The sequence below is a fragment of the Rattus norvegicus genome, chromosome 4 (assembly GCF_021556685.1).
Source record: "Rattus norvegicus strain SHRSP/BbbUtx chromosome 4, alternate assembly SHRSP_T2T, whole genome shotgun sequence".
NCBI classification, from domain to species: Eukaryota; Metazoa; Chordata; class Mammalia; order Rodentia; family Muridae; genus Rattus; species Rattus norvegicus.
In genome coordinates, this window is record NC_141537.1 from 144057402 (window position 1) to 144073985 (window position 16584).

Here is a 16584-nt window from a genome sequence, read left to right on the forward strand (position 1 = left end):
GAAATGACTTTCAAAATCTAAAACTCAAATCATGTCTTTTATCCCTGAGCTTGTTTTCCTGATGATTCATGTTATTTTTTAAAATTTTTATTGGATATTTTATACATTTCAAATATTATTCCCTTTCCTGCCTCTTCCATTCGCCCTCCCCACCTCCCCCTGCTTCTATGAAGATGCTTCTACTCCTGCCCACCTACTTCAATCTCCACACCCTGGTATTACCCTACACTGGGGAAATGAGCCCTCACAGGACCAAGGGCCTCTCCTCCTTTGATGCCAGACAATGCCATTCTCTGCTACATACATGGCTGGAGCCATGAACCCCTCCATGTGTACTCTTTGGTTGGTGGTTTAGTCCCTGGGAGCGCTGGTGGAGTCTGGAAGGTTGATATTGTTGTTCTTCCTATGGGGTTGATAACCCTTAAGCTCTTTCAGTCTTTTCTCTAACTCCTCCACCACGGTTCCCATGCTCAGTCTAATGGTTAGCTGCAAGCATCCTCATATATATCAGTATATATGCCAGCACCTCTTAGGAGACATCCATATCAGGCTCCTGTCAGCAAGCATTTCTTGGCATCATCAATAGTGACTGGGTTTGGTGGCTGCATATGGGAAAGATCCCCAGGTGGAGCAGTCTCTGGAAAAATAATTTTATTAGGAATAATTGCAAGTGGTTTGTGAAGAAAGCTTATTCATTGAATTTGATGAGTTTTCATAAAATTCTTTTTTTCTTTTTTTAATTGGATATTTTATTTATTTACATTTAAAATGTTATCCTTTTTCCAGTTTCTCTTCGAAATCCCTTATCTCATCTCTCCTATCCCTGTTTCTATGAGGTTGCTCTGCCATTCACCCACCCTCTCCCGCCTCCCTCCCGACATTCCCCTACACTGGGGCATCAAGCCTTCACTGGACCAAGGGCCCCTTCTACTGATGATGTCCGAAAAGTTCCTCCTCTGCAACATATGTGGCTGGAGCCTGGGTTGTGTCATATGTACTTAAGATAAGTCCATCAATATACAATAAAATACAGGCACAACTATCATATACCGGGTTAAGAGTTAGGCTGATTCGAAAAGCAACATGCAACATAAAAAAATGACAATGTAAGAAGAAGTCAATCTGCTGAGCATTAAAAATTCTCTCAATTTGTTCTCTGCAACCAGACTCTGGTTTATATTAATTTAATAAGTACTACCACTATAATGGGATCTCTTCTTATAGGCATGTAGAGGAGTCCAATGTAGCTCACATCAAGGGAAGTGTCTTTGAAGAAAACTGATAGAGGGTATCTATAAAACTCCTTTTTGCTGTGATAAATACTTAAGAGATATAGTATAAAGGAGGAAAATCTCTTTTATTTCATTGTTATAGAAGTCTTAGTCCATAAACAGACAACTCTGCTGCTTGCATGGCCCTGGTGCAGTGATGGCATCATACCTGAAGAAAGTATCAGGAAGAAGAGTAATTAATTCCCTCCAAGCCAAAAAAAAAAAAAAAAATCCAAAGGTGCAGAGATCAAGGCTAAGGAAAAGATGTAGGCCATCAGGTCCTAGAGACATTTCTTTCAGCTAGGTCTCACTTTCCAAGACAGTACATATGGCTGGTGATTGGATCTGCATCCCATGAACCCATTGTGTTTAATATAATCAATACTCAAACCATATTTAGGGATGTCATAATAAAAAACTGACGTTATTCTGATTTTATGAAGGATATTAACATGCACGCCAATAACAGAATCTTTTCATAAAAAGCAAAAATGAAAACCAAAAACCAAAACAAAACAGAAACTTGCTAGAAGTCTGTAAAATAAGTCTGGGTTAAATAATTTTCTGCTGTATATAGTGCCCTGGATTTCCTCCCTTGTATTGAGCTTCTGCCCCAGAGAGGGAAGAAAAAAAGGGTTGGAGTATCTTGCCTATCGTTACCCTCACTAACTCAGTGTAATCACACCATGATCTGAAGAATCTCCAGTTCTTTTCGGAGCACAGTGACACACACATTGATTCTGTCCACTCTTATTTTTTTTAATCTTTTCTTTCTACTGTTACTCAGTGTTCTTACATTTGTCACAGGAGCTAGTTTTTCCCTGATTATGAATTCTCTTGGAGGAATCTGAAAAGAGTGATCGTTAACCTTCTAACTGAAGAGAAATACATCCCTTCATGGATTCATCAAAGCAGGTTTTGTAGGAGCTCAGCTGGCTTCTGAGCAGGAACTAAGGAAGCAGTCAGTTCATTGAAAAGGAGATGAGCCTATTTACACCTGGCTATTTCGCGCTTTAATCATTCAATGATTTTTCTTCCTTAGAGACTGAATGAAAGTAGAAGAAAGTTTATTGACAGCCTAAATATCCAGAGAAGCCTCCTCAGATCCAGGCAAGCATCCCTTATACATTTAGATATTTTGATCCTGTAAAACCTGACCTTACACCTGCTGGAACATTTACATGGCATATGTTCTGCCTTTTAAACATTACATTGCAGTGAAGTACTGAGGATGTAGCTATTACCATCTAAGTTTCAAGGTAAATCCATCAGTTTTATACTTTTATACTGGACTGAGACTTAGTTAGGTGATTTTTAATATCCCTTTTGCATTATATCACAGTACCTTCAGCCTTACCCTCAGTTCTATAGCAGCCTGCTTGCTAAAACCTCTCATCCTACTTTGCTTCCATTCCCTAGGACTCTGCCTTTGTGTGCAGACCATGGAATCCCTACTTTTGTTTTTGTTTTTGTTTTTTCCTGTGCCTTTGCTTAGCTATTCCTCCTAACACATGCACATTTCTTTCTGTCACCCAGTTACCTATAGAAACAGTCTCTGTCAGGGACCCATGCCGCCAATCCAGGGAGGACTATAGCAATCAAAGAAGCAAACACCCATCCAATGCCCCAAACTTCATAATTCCAGATGCCTAAATTCTAACAAAACCACAGACATTAATAGTGAAGACAATATTCTTCCACCAGAAGCCAGTAACTTTCCTGTAGTAGGCCCTAAGAAATACACAGGACAAGGACTTCAACATAGCAATTATGAATATGTTTAAGGACATTTAATAGGACATAAAATAAATACTTAAATGAGTTCTCAAAATACATGCAGAAGTAAATGAAATAATGAAAACAATTTAAGACACAATAGTAGAATTTAGCAAAGAGAAGGATCACTAAAGTAAACCACAACTGAAGTGAAATCTCTAGAATGTCAGAGGAAAACTGCAGAGATAAGCATCACTAACAAAGGCTAAGACCTGGAAGAGAGAATCAAGATGCATGAGAACGGGCAGAATAAATAGCTAGCTCAGGCAAAGGAAAGGTTAGTTCTAAAATAATTCGGCCAAAAGATTCAGAAAATCTCAAGCTGTATGAAAAGATTAAATGTCTAAATGAAAAAACCCAAGTCAAAGGCACAGAATATATTTTATATATTTTAAGGAAAACCATGGAAGAAAAATTTCTTCAATCTAGAGAAGGAGGTATCTATTAAGGTCCCAAAAATATACAGAACACCAAATAGACAGGACTAGAAAAGAAATTATCCTTTAAGACACTGAAGAGAGAAATTGAAGAATGCATCAAAAGGTGGAAAGATCCTTAGGATTACTATATTGGTATTAATATGGTGAAAGTGGCTATCCTACCAAAAGCCATCTAAAGTTATAATGCAATCCTAATAAAAATTTCAACACAATTCTTCAAAGAAATTGAAAACACAATTGGTAACTTAATCTAGAAACAGAAAAAAAAATAGGATAACTTAACATAAAAGTACAAGATAATTAAAACAAGTGTGAAGTTTTCACCAACCCTGATTTCAAATTGTACTAAAGAGCTATAGTAATAAAAATAGCATAGTAGTGACATAAAATATATATGCTGATAAATGGGATATCATTAAAGATTGGCACATAAGCTCACACACCTTTCACACCGAATTTTTGACAATGAAATAAAAAAGCACACATTGAAGAATGGATCTTCGAGAAAGGGTGATGGTCAAAAGGGATGGAGGCATGTTGAAGAGTGTAAATAGATGCACACATATATTACTCTGCACTAAATAATATAAGACAAGGTATGCTAACCTTGATAGAACAGAACACGGGGATTAGGCCTGTCATCATTAGTACAGGAAAGGACTTTCATGAATGGAGAGTGAAATTGTGATACATTCATACAATGGAATATTATTCAGCAGTTAAGAAAAAATATATTTATGAAATTCCCAAGTAAATGCATAAAAATAGAAAGATATCATACTGAGTAAGGCAACCCTGACCCCAAAAGAGAAATATTGTGTTTTGCCTTATAAATGGATGTAAAATTTTAAGTCTTCAATATGTGACATAACAATCTGCATAACCAAGGACAATAGGTATGTAGCATGGGACTTCCCATGGGAAAGGAATGGTCTCCCAAGGAAGAGGAAACGGAATATATTGTTCTGGGGAGACAAAAGAGAAACTAGAATAGAATGATTTACAATGGAGAGCGATGGAAGAGAGGGGTAAAGTAGGGTTAAGGAGAAGACACCTAGCACTAAAAGCCTTTTGAAAAAACATATATGCAAGGAATCTGAATGAAATCACCAAATAATTGGGAGACAATGCTCCCCCTTGACATCTTATTGCCAACAAGTGAAACCACCAATGCTAAGAATGGGTTACACTTAGTTGATTTGTTGGTCAAGAAAGCCCCGTGAAAAATCGTAAAGGTCAGGGGCTATTGGTGAGGCTTTTGCTAATCTTCTTAACCCAGTGAAAAGGCTTTATTGCTGAAGACAATTCTTGCACATTTAACCAAACATGGAGAAGTCATATGACTCTACGCTCCTCCTCTACTTATTAATGTTTATAGTATTGAAAGGTACTCAGAAGGCTACCAGGGGTGAAAGCTAAATCTTAGTATCACCCAGCTAAAAGAACTTGTGACCTACGACCTACAAGTTATACTCTTATAAAAGTGACATTCAATATTATGAATGTAACCAATCACTTTCTGATTGTATGACTCATGCCCTGAGATAGAATCTTCATCTGACACCACTCAAGTAGCAAATAGCCTGAGACTAGAAAGGTTATGGACCACATGTACAATCTAATATTATTTTGTAAAAGGAACACAACAATAAAATGACTCCTAATGACACACTGCCATGTACTTCTGATATAGTGTCCCTAGTCCACTGATCTAGAACTAACTTAAACCTCTCCTCCCAGAGGACTAGCTTTCATGGTATGAGATGATGCTGTATAAGCTTACAGAGGAGATAAGCAACCAAAATTCCTAACCATCTATTACTCTCATGAACCACAACAATGATTTTCATGGCATGAACATCCGAAGGGTACAATAGTGGCACACATATGTGGACAGCAACCAAAATCTGAATTAAGACCCATTCAACAAGAATGAAATCATGCCTAATACTGAAAACTTGCCTAAGGACTCAAAGCTAAATGGATCTTGGAGGAAGACCTACAACCACCAATTTATTTTCTCGTGTGTGTGTGTGTGTGTGTGTGTGTGTGTGTGTGTGTGTGTGTGTGTGGTCATATAATTTCTAAGGATACTCTAATACTTGCCTTGAAAGCTTTGTATAACTGTAGTCTCTATACTTCATGAAGAAAATTTTCCCAGATGAAGATGTATTGCAGAAAAACACAACCAATCGAAATTCAGTGTTGCTGAGCCTAACTCCACCTCTTAAATCTATAGCATGACTTCTACACCAAAGGCTCAGTGATCATTGTGGAAGAGAGGGCTGAAAATTATAAAAGCCAGAACAGGGGTTTTGCTGTGAGAATTTGTTTAATAGGAGTGTCAGAGGCCATACTCATAAAGTCTCACTACATGAGTGCCTACATGTGACCTAAACAAAGACAACAATAATAGACATATTAAAGTAAGTGGGTAAAAAATGGGTGAAAAGCCCCAGAGATCTTAACCCTACATTATAAATGATAAACAAGTCAGGAATTCTGAGAGTAGGAGGAATAGTATTCTCCAGGAATAATTCCTTTGGTCATCCAATCACAGACACACAGACACACAGACACACAGACACACACACACACACACACACACACACAGATATGTTTGAAATATATGTGTATACATATACATATATGCATTTTACAATAATTAATGAAGAAAAAGTATATGAATTTGAGAGCACGAAGAGTATATGAAAACATATGACATAATACTTACTATTTCTGTGACCGAAAGTATAACTAAAAGCAACTTGAAGAATATGGGTTTATTTGGCTTACATATGCAGCAGAATCATAGTCTATTGAAGGAAGTCAAGGCAGGAGCTCCTAGAGGCAGGAGCTTACTGGTTTGCTCATCACAGCTTACTCTGCCTGCTCTCTTATAGAATCCCAGACCACCAACCAAAGGAGTGCTACCCTTCACAGTGATCGTGTTCCATTAATCAATAAATAAGAAAATGTTCTATAGACCTGCCTACAGTCTATTAGAGACAGTTTCTCAATCCTTCTCTGAAATTATTCTAGCTTGTGTCCATTTGACATAAAACTAGCCAGCACATGACAACTTGGAGGGTAGAAAGGGACAAGGGAAATTATGTAATTATTGTATAATATCAAAATAAAAGTTAATAACAAATATGACAAATGAAATTCTGTTAAAATCATGTTATTATTAAGCAAAAGTAGCTCTTGTTCTGGGAACATGATTATTGCAATAATGTGTTTGTTTATCTCTCTTGAAGGATTATTTTAATTATGTGTTTATAGGTAAGCTTGTGTGTGTGTGTGTGTGTGTGTGTGTGTGTGTGTGTGTGTGTGTGTGTGTGTATGAGCATTTATGGCAGATTTGAAGCAGTGGATCCATGGAGTTAGTCACTAATGTTTATAAACTGCTTGTATAGGTTCTGTAAGTTAAACCTGAGTATTCTGCACTAGAGGTATATTCTTACCTACCGAGCCACTTCTCTATCCCTCCAGTAGCCTGCAATAGAGCTAATTAGAAACACATATTTAGAAGCATTTTGCTGTGCTTGATCACATTTTATTTTCCTTCTTACTTCAGATGTTCTGTTTTAAAAAGATTCTCTTTTGCCCAACCCATTAATGACTCTTTGTAATACTCCTCAACCATTTACCACTACATGTTTCTCCTCATCTGTGCCTCCACTTGTATGATTCTATTGATTCTTCTAAGATTGTCCTGTGTGAGTGTGTCTACTTAACAAGATGAGCTATTTGTGGCATTTCCCCGGAATTATTGGGCCTTTGTTAATTCTTTCCCTGTGACTGTGAATTCTACTGTGCTTGGACTTGAGGAAAAAGTCATTTTCTTGCCCTTACTTTATCTATACAATGAAGTATTATAAGCTCAGGATATGTGCCCATTTCTCAGATATTTTGTCTTTCTTTCTTTCTTTCTTTCTTTCTTTCTTTCTTTCTTTCTTTCTTTCTCTCTCTCTCTCTCTCTCTCTTTCTCTCTCTCTCTCTCTTTCTTTCTTCCTTCCTTCCTTCCTTTTTTTCTTTCTATAGGTTATTTTATTTATATATATATTTAATATGTTGTCCTCCTTCCTTGTTTTCCCTCCTCAACCCTCTCAATTCCTTTGGCCCCCTCCCCTTTGCCTGTATGAGATTGCTCCCCTACTCGCCTACTCATTTCTACCTCAGCAGCCTAGTATCCCCTCACACTGGGGTATCAAGGCTTCACAGGACCAAGCGCCTCCCCAATCATTGATGCCAGATAAAGCAATCCTCTGCTGTATGTGGAGCAGAGCCTTGGGTCCCTTCATGTGTACACTTTGGTTGGTGCTTTAATCCATGGGAGCTATGGGCAGTCCAGTTATTTGATATTTTTCTTTTCCTTTGGGGTAGCAATCTCCTTCAGCTCCTTCAGTCCTTCCCTTAACTCTTTTACTGGGGTCTCCTGGCTCAGTCCTGTGGTTGGCTATGAGTATCTTATCTGTATTGGTCAGGTGCTGGCAGAGCATCTCAGAGAACAGTTATACCAGGCTCCTGTCAGCAAGTACCTCTATACATCAGCAATAGTGTCGTGCTTTGGTTTCTGCAGGTGGGATGGATCCCTAGGTGGAGCAGTCTCAGAAGGGCCTTTCCTTCAGTCTCTGCTCCAATATTTGTCCCTGTATTTCCTTTAGATATTAACAATTCTGGGTTAAAATTTTTGAGATGGGTGGCTGCATCCCTTAACTAGGGCCATGCCTATCTACTGGAGATCGTCTCTATAGGCTGTTTCCTTTGTTGGGTATTTCAGCTAGTATCCAAATTGGGTCCTGGGTACCTCTTGCATCCCTGTCATCTGGGAAGATTTAGTGGCTACTCCCAGTTCCCCATCCCCCACTGCTATGTATTTCTGTTCAATTTCCTGACCCTCTGTACTTCTCTGTCTCTTCCCATACCTGATCCTGCCCTCCCCTTTTTCACTCTTCTTCCTTTCTCACTACCAGTACCTCCCTTCATCTACATCCTATGATTATTTTGTTCCCCCTTCTAAGTAGGATTGAAACATTCACACTTAGGTCTTCCACATTCTTAAACTTCATACGGTCTGTGATTTTATCCTGGGTATTCTGAGGCTTTGGGCTAATATCCACATATCAGTGAGTACATACCACGCGTGTTCATTTGTTTCTCAGTTGGTCACCTCACTCAGGATGATATTTTCTAGTTCCATCATTTGCCTGTGAATTTCATGAAGTCATCCTTTTTAATAGTACTCCATTGTGTAAATGTTTAATATTTTCTGTGTCCATTCTTGAGGGACATCTGGACGGTTTTCAGCTTCTAGATATTAAAAATAAGGTTGCCATGGATATAGGAATATAGTGGAAAATGTATTCTTGTTATATGTTAGAGCATCATTTGGATATATTCCTAGGAGTGGTATAACTTGGTTTTCAGGTACAAATATTTCGAATTTTCTAAGGAACTGCCAGATTGCTTTTCAGAGAAGTTGTTCCAGTTTGCAATCCCACCAGTAATGGAGGAGTGTTTCACCTCCTCTATTCCTCTCCAGCATCAACTGTCACCTTTTGTCAGTTTTTGATCTTAGTCATTCTAACTGGTGTGAGGTGGTATATCAGGGTTGTTTTGATTTACATTTTCCCGATGACTAAGGATGCTGAACATTTCTTTAAGTGTTTCTCAGTTATTCCAGCTTCCTCAATTGAGAATTCTTTGTTTAGCTCTGTATTCCATTTTTAATAGGGTCATTTTGTTCTCTAACGTCTAACTTCTTAAGTTCATTGTATCTATTGTATATTGCCCCTCTATCAGACATAGGGTTGGAAAAGGTCTTTTCCCAATCCGTAGGTTGCAATTTGGTCTTATTGATAGTATCCTTTGCCTTCCAAAAGCTTTTCAATTTTTCAATACTTGACCGTAGAGAACTATTGGTGTTCTGTTGAGGAAAATTTCTCCTGTGCTGATGTGTTTGAGGCTCTTTCCTACTTTCTCTTCTATTAGATTCAGTCTATCTAGTTTTATGTGGAGTTCCTTGATCCACTTGGACTTGAGTTTTGTAAAATGGATCAGTTTGCATTCTTCTACATCCTGACCACCACTTAAACTAGCACCATTTGTTGAATATGTTGCCTTTTTTCTCACTGGGTGGTTTTGGTTTCTATGTCAAAGATCAGGTGGCCATAGGTGTATGGGTTTATTTCTGGGACTTCAATTCTATTCCACTGATCTACCTGTCTGTCTCTGTACCAATACCATCTGGTTTATTTTTAATTACTATTGCTTTTTAGTACAGTCTGTGGTCAGTTATGGTGATTCCCCCAGAAGTTTTCTTATTGTTGAGAATAGTTTTAACTCTCCTGGGATTTTTTGTTATTCTAGATGAATTTGAGAATTGCTCTTTCAATCTCTGTGAAGAATTGAGTTGGTACTTTGATGAGGATTGCATTGAATCTGACTGCTTTTGGGTAAATGGCCATTTTTATTTTGTTAATCCTACAGATCTATGAACATGGGAGAACTTTCCATCTTCTGAGGTTGTCTTCTATTTTTTTTTCTTCAGAGACTTGAAGTTCTTGTCACTTGCTTGGTTAGAGTTACACTAAGATATTTTACATTACTTATGACTATTGTGAAAGGTGTCATTTCTCGAATTTTTTCTCAGCCCATTTTTCCTTTAAGTAGAGGAAGGATACTGATTTGTTTGAGTTAATTTTATATCCAGCTACTTTGCTGAAGCTTTTTGTCTGCTGTAGAATTTTTCTAATGCAATTTTGGAGACACTTATGTATACTATCATAAATAGTAAAATCATATCATCTGCAAACAGTGATATCTTGATTTCTTCATTTCCAATTTCTATCTTTTTGACTTCCTTTTGTGGTCTACTAATTGGTCTAGGTAGAACTTTGAGTACTGTACTGAATAAATAGAGAATATGCAACCTTCCTTTGTTTCTGATTTTAGTGCTTGTTTCAAGTTTCTCCCCATTGAGCTTGGTGTTTGCTAATGGTTTTCTGCATATTGCTTTTATTATGTTTAGGTATGAGCCTTGAATTTCTGATCTTTTCAAGACTTTTAAAATGAAGGGCTCTTGTATTTTGTTAAAGGGATTTTATGTTCTGTGTGTTTTGCCTTGAGAAGAACTTTATTTTCTTGCTCTTACTTTATCCATGTAACAAAGTATTATATGCTCATTTCTTGGATACTTTATCTAATATTTGCATTTGCACTTATACTTGTTTCACTAATATGATTATATCATTTGGGGCACACCAAGTCATCTGTCTTCCAACTCTATAGATGATCAAAACAAAGACAGAGCCTATTATTGTTTGAGGGTTAGGTGAGGGTCTCTTCACATTGAGTTGACTCTACGCCTTAGGTTGACAGAAGAATCTCAAGCAAGCACGTTTCAGTTGCTGTGTAATCAGAAAAGCCAAGATACCCTTGTCTGCTCTAGTGCTTCAATTAAATAGACATATGGAAATACTGCTTTCTTTTTCTTAACCAAAATAAATTGTATCTAATACAGTAGAGTGGGAATGTATGATCCCAACTGGGATGATCAGACTAAATAGGAACTCCTTTGCAAAAATATTGTCTATCAGGATTTTAACTGTATATTCTCCAGTAAGTGTATTTAATCATATGTATTTGTTTTATCTCACAAATTCATCTATAACATAAAATAACTTATAGCAGAAGAAAAGTGAGGAGTGACACCTCTAAACTGGACAAAGAACATAACCATGAAGGATTGAAGGGCAAATTCATCATTTCTGATAACTTTGGCCAGAGTGTTTAGGTGACGTCACTGATTAAATACAGAAACCTCCACATTCTTATGTATTTGTGGCCTGATTATATTTGTTCCCAGTTTCTTATTTTCCAACTCTGAAGACTAGGGTGCTAAATGAATTACCTTCACGCCTGATGACTTTCCAGTCTGGTGCTTTTTTCCAGTCTGCTCCCTCCTTCGATTGCTGTTCTACTTCAGATTTGTTCAAATATATGAACACCTGAGCAAAAATTTCCATAGTTCAGGTTCAGGGCAATACAATCATTAAGCATTATCATTCTTTGTCTTTCCCTCTTTGATCTGTGTTAGTCTCATTAACTTCAATATAATAATAGTGTCTCTTTTTATTGAATACATTTGGAATTCATTTATTGGGTTAGATTCTTATTTCCTTTTTTGTGAAATTTCCAAAATACTCTTGTTTGAATATATTGACTTTCCAGTACCAACTGTTTGTTCTCTCCCACCTTCACCCCTTTTCTGTTTCTCCTGGAGTTTTTTCCTCACTGAGTTTGGTTGTTACTTATTTGAAACAAAGATCACTTCTATTTTTTACTCTCTTCATTGCTCTTTCCTTTTCCCCATACCTTCTTTCTTAATATTTGTACCTTTATATACACAAAAAGTAGTTTTCCACTGACATATCTATAACACACACACACACACACACACACACACACACACACACACACTTGCACATGCACGGCGGGGGGGAGAGAGAGCGAGAGCAAGAGAGAGAGGGGGAGGGAGGGAGAGAGAGGGGAAGGGAGAGGGAGACTTTATAGGCATTTGAAGCTTTATGTGATGATTTCAGACATACATCTCTGAATCATACTCAGCAGGGATATATAGTGAACTCAGTTATCTGTATGCACTTACTTTGCGTGTATCTGAAGTACTATATCTCATGAATTCTCATGTTTGCTTTTATTAGTAATATTGGAAATATTGCATTCTTAAGTTGGTAGAAGTGTCACAGAAGCCTATTTTGTCTTAATTGTGAATCTTCAGTCATCAACACCATGGCAAAAGTAGGTTCCTTGCCCTTCACAGTCATCAGTAGCACAGATAATAGGCTTATACATGGTTTCTGGCAACAGCACAGATCACAAACATTGCCATGGTTTCCAGTGTTTGGCAGGGGTGCAAAGGTGGGAAAGAGCTCAGTTTTCTTTTGGGGGCTTGTCTCTGGGAGCTTGACCATACTTCAGTTGTCAACAAATATGGATAGTAAATTGCATCTTTCTCTTCTCTTCTCTTCTCTTCTCTTCTCTTCTCTTCTCTTCTCTTCTCTTCTCTTCTCGTCTCGTCTCGTCTCGTCTCTTCCCTTCCATTCCCTTCCCTTCCCTTCCCTCCCCTCCCCTCCCCTCCCCTCTCCTCCTCTCCTCTCCTCTCCTCTCCTCTCCTCTCCTCTCCTCTCCTCTCCTCTCCTCTCTCTCTCTGTGGGAGTAGAGGTCACAAGGGTGATAGGGTGGACCTGGGAGGACTAGGAAGTGAGTGTTCATGGTGGGAAATTCCCAAATATTTAATCAAAGAAGTTGAAATATAGAAATCTACAATTTACCTTGGTCTCTTTAAATAGTAAAATGTGCTACACATATATTATTCTACTCATGGCCCATGAAATACAAAATGGACAACAGTCATCCTTCAAAGGCATCATCACTGGATCTTAGTTGTACAATCCTACTTCGTCTTCCATGCTCTTTTGTGCTCGTCAGGGCTTGTGTGGCGTTGCTTACCGCAATCAGAGAATCTCTGTTATTATCTCAGATGTCAGATTAGTGTACTCTCTATCCTGAAATGAAGTTTTCACTTTATCTTTTCTGTAGATAAATATTTACAGAAGACCTCATGTCTGTCACATACCATATTAGGTATGCAAGTTCTACAATCAATTCCTGGCTCATCTCCTTCCTACCTGGAACCTACAATTTGAAGACAAGAAGACGAGAAGATAATCACATAAAAGATAGAGTCAGACACCAAAATCCATGTAATAATCTTGGTTCTCAGATAGTAAGAAGGGCAGTTCCCTCTTCCCAGCCTAGAATAGTTATAGACAGAAGTGGATGCTCCTTCTACCTGAGGGGGTATACCCTTATCAACCTTTCTCTGCTTTTCTTTTATCTATAGATACATAGTGAGTTTCAGACAAGCATGGGCTTTATGAAGTCCTGTCTGAAAAATAATTAGAAGGAAAATTAATAAAATCAAAACATTAAGCATGGTGGTACATGCTGTAATTTCACCATTCAGAGGAAGCCTGATGCAGAAGATAGATGAGTTCGAGATGAGCCGTGGAGTGGCTTTGCCTCACCAATAAAAATGGAACAAAGCAAGCAAAGTAGAAGGTATTCTCAGCAAGTGAAGCCATTTAGATCACATGCCTCCTGCTGTCCAGAGGAACGACAAACACACACTTCAGGTTATATCTGACTTCAAGGAAAGAATAGTGTTTTCTGAAACTACATTGCTGGATACCCAGAGAAGCCATCCATAAGGAGGTTGGGTCCTGGATGATAAAGAGGTAGCTACATGAAGACCCACAGAGTGGAGGAGGATGTGTCAAGGAAGCAAAAGACTTGTATGAGACTAGATGTTAAATTCCTTTTCTTTTGGCCAGAAAGAGGATAGAACACATTGCTTTTTCTAGTGCTGAGGCAACTTAAGTGCACATTGGCTACACTTAGTGTTTGTGTGGAAGGGTTTATAGGAACATTGAGATATATGCGTGGAAGCCCAGTGCTATCAAATCTCTGTAATCACTAAATCGGCTGATCAAAGGAATCTAGGACTTATCACTTGCTCTTTCTGTGTCTGTTGTTTAAAAAAATCTATTGAATTCAGTATTTCACCACTTAGTAAAAAAATATTACCTGGAAAGGCACCATGACAGAGAACTGCTTTATCTACATAGTAGCTGTTATTTCTAGCCCAAAGCCACGGATTTTTGTTTCTGTTGCCTTAAGAAAATTTCATAATTTAATAGTGAGAGGTTGAAAATCTTTCAGTTTCCTCTTATAATAAATCTCAACTTCCCATTAAACTCACAGCCAAGGAATATTAACCAGTTGCCAATAAACAAGTTCTGTGCTGGAGTTCACATATGTTTCTCCTAGAGATAGCATATGCTTGCATGAAACTGCAGAACTGTGCTCACTAGAGAAAATATTTTCTTATAAAGAGTTTTATAATGCTATTTGTTGAATTTTTCATGGTTGAGTCCAAGTTAAAGTGTAAAAATGTACTTAGTTTCTGGAAAGAAAAGGACTGGTTACTCATTTTAGTTTTTCATGGAATATACAAGTTGATGATTATTCAAATGATACTAATGTCTTCTCTTTGTGCAAAACTTGGAGAAATAATAGTTAACCAGAGAGTTTCTTTTCCATCTCCTTGATTGAAGTCACATTGTGTCTTTATCTTGAACTAAGTGAACACACCTAACCACTGTAACCATGAAAAACCACACTATTCACAATAGTGGTGAGTTTATCTTCTAGGGCTGTTATAGGAAAATATAAGACTGGGAGAGCTCATGCATGGCATTCAGCATCTTGGTTGGTATATTGGTTGTAGCCAGTAAGTGAAGCTACTCTAGTTATTAGTTTCTTAATTCACACTCAATTTTTACATATTAGGACTGAGAGAGAGGATGAGAGAGAGAGGATGAATTGCTTCTCTGAGTTATCATAGTCCAGTGACTGTCAGATTCCTTTTTGTTTTCAAAACACCTTTTCCAGTCTGTGTCCATTTCAGGGAACAATGTTGCTGTCACCAAACGCAAGCTGTAATAAAAGAGGAACTGTGGCTGAGTTTGCACTGCTGTGGACCCAAGTTTTGGCATATTTCTGTAAACATGAAACCATACAGATGATTGAACAAATGATCACTGGGAAAAAGATGACTCCCTGGCTAAGAGTGTTTTCTTCTCTTGCAGAGAACCAGAGCTGAGATTCCAGCACCAGTGCTGTGGAACTGACAGTGCCTGCAAACCTGGCTCCAGGAGATCCATTGTCCTACTGGGGCTTCCTTCAATAACCACACCCATGTGTACATACCAATTCATAAACGCGGAAGCAGGAATCTTTACAAATAAAATAATTGAATCTTATAAACAATATTACAGTCAGAAAACCATGGTTAATCCAACAAAGATGACAGAGAATGATATATATAATGATAATTTTAAAATTATGTTTTTTTAAATGTTTCCTTTCATATGTTCACTGTACATAGTACTATGTTGCATTGGGGATATCACAACACTATATATATATAAATATATATATATATATGTATATATATACATATATATATATATATATTGTGTGTGCTGTCCATTCAGCATATTTCTCTCAAAGACAAAGCTTTGTATTTGCAACTTCTCAGCACATTCCATAGAGCATGGAATTATTCTTTAGCTGTGGAAGAGGTATTTGTTAATTCCACACACTCATTTGTAATTATTGGATTTTTGTTGTGAATTACCACACCCGTGTTAATGGATCTGGCTGCCCCAAATGTTAATAATTTTCTCCTAAATAGGGTCTGTGGCAATTTCTGCTGGCATACTACCTGAACCTCTTAATTCTCTATTTGGCAAAGCAGAAAGAGTAGCCAGTGTAGGTAAGTGAAAATCTATGCTCTCTAGGAAAATTGTACCTGGTACATGAATATTATATATTCAAACAAAATAACTGCTCCAAAAGACAGGTATTGTTGGCTAATGGGAAGACTACAGTGGTTATAGTGAGCCCTGTTTTCTTTTGAGGTTTAATTTAATTCTGTGGCATGTATTAGCTGATGAAATTAATTTCAATTTAATTACTATGTGTGACTGTTAATGTTCTCAGTCATGATGAGTAGTTAGTTACACAGAACCCCCGCCCATCCTGCTGTTGTGTTTATCCTTTTCTACTGATTAGAAATGTGGAGAGCAGTGCCTAGTAGATGAGCTCCAGGTGTAGTGGACAGGTAGTAGATTCCTGTGACGAAGGCCAGGCCTGACCTTTGTAGAAGGGAGTAGCAATATGGGTAGTGACTATGCTATTAGCATGCTCTATATATTCATAAGCCTCGAATACAGAGAGGCAAGACAGTTGTTTTAAGAATCAAATTAATGCATGTGAAAATCAACTTGCAAATGGTAAACTGCTGATTGGAATAAAACGATATCAGGAGTAAAGTCATTGTATATCCACTTGATAACACATGCATTTAAAGAGTATTGTTGGATTAATTATGTACAAACAGTACACCTGTAAATTTTTTTCAGGTGAGTACAAGATACATTTAC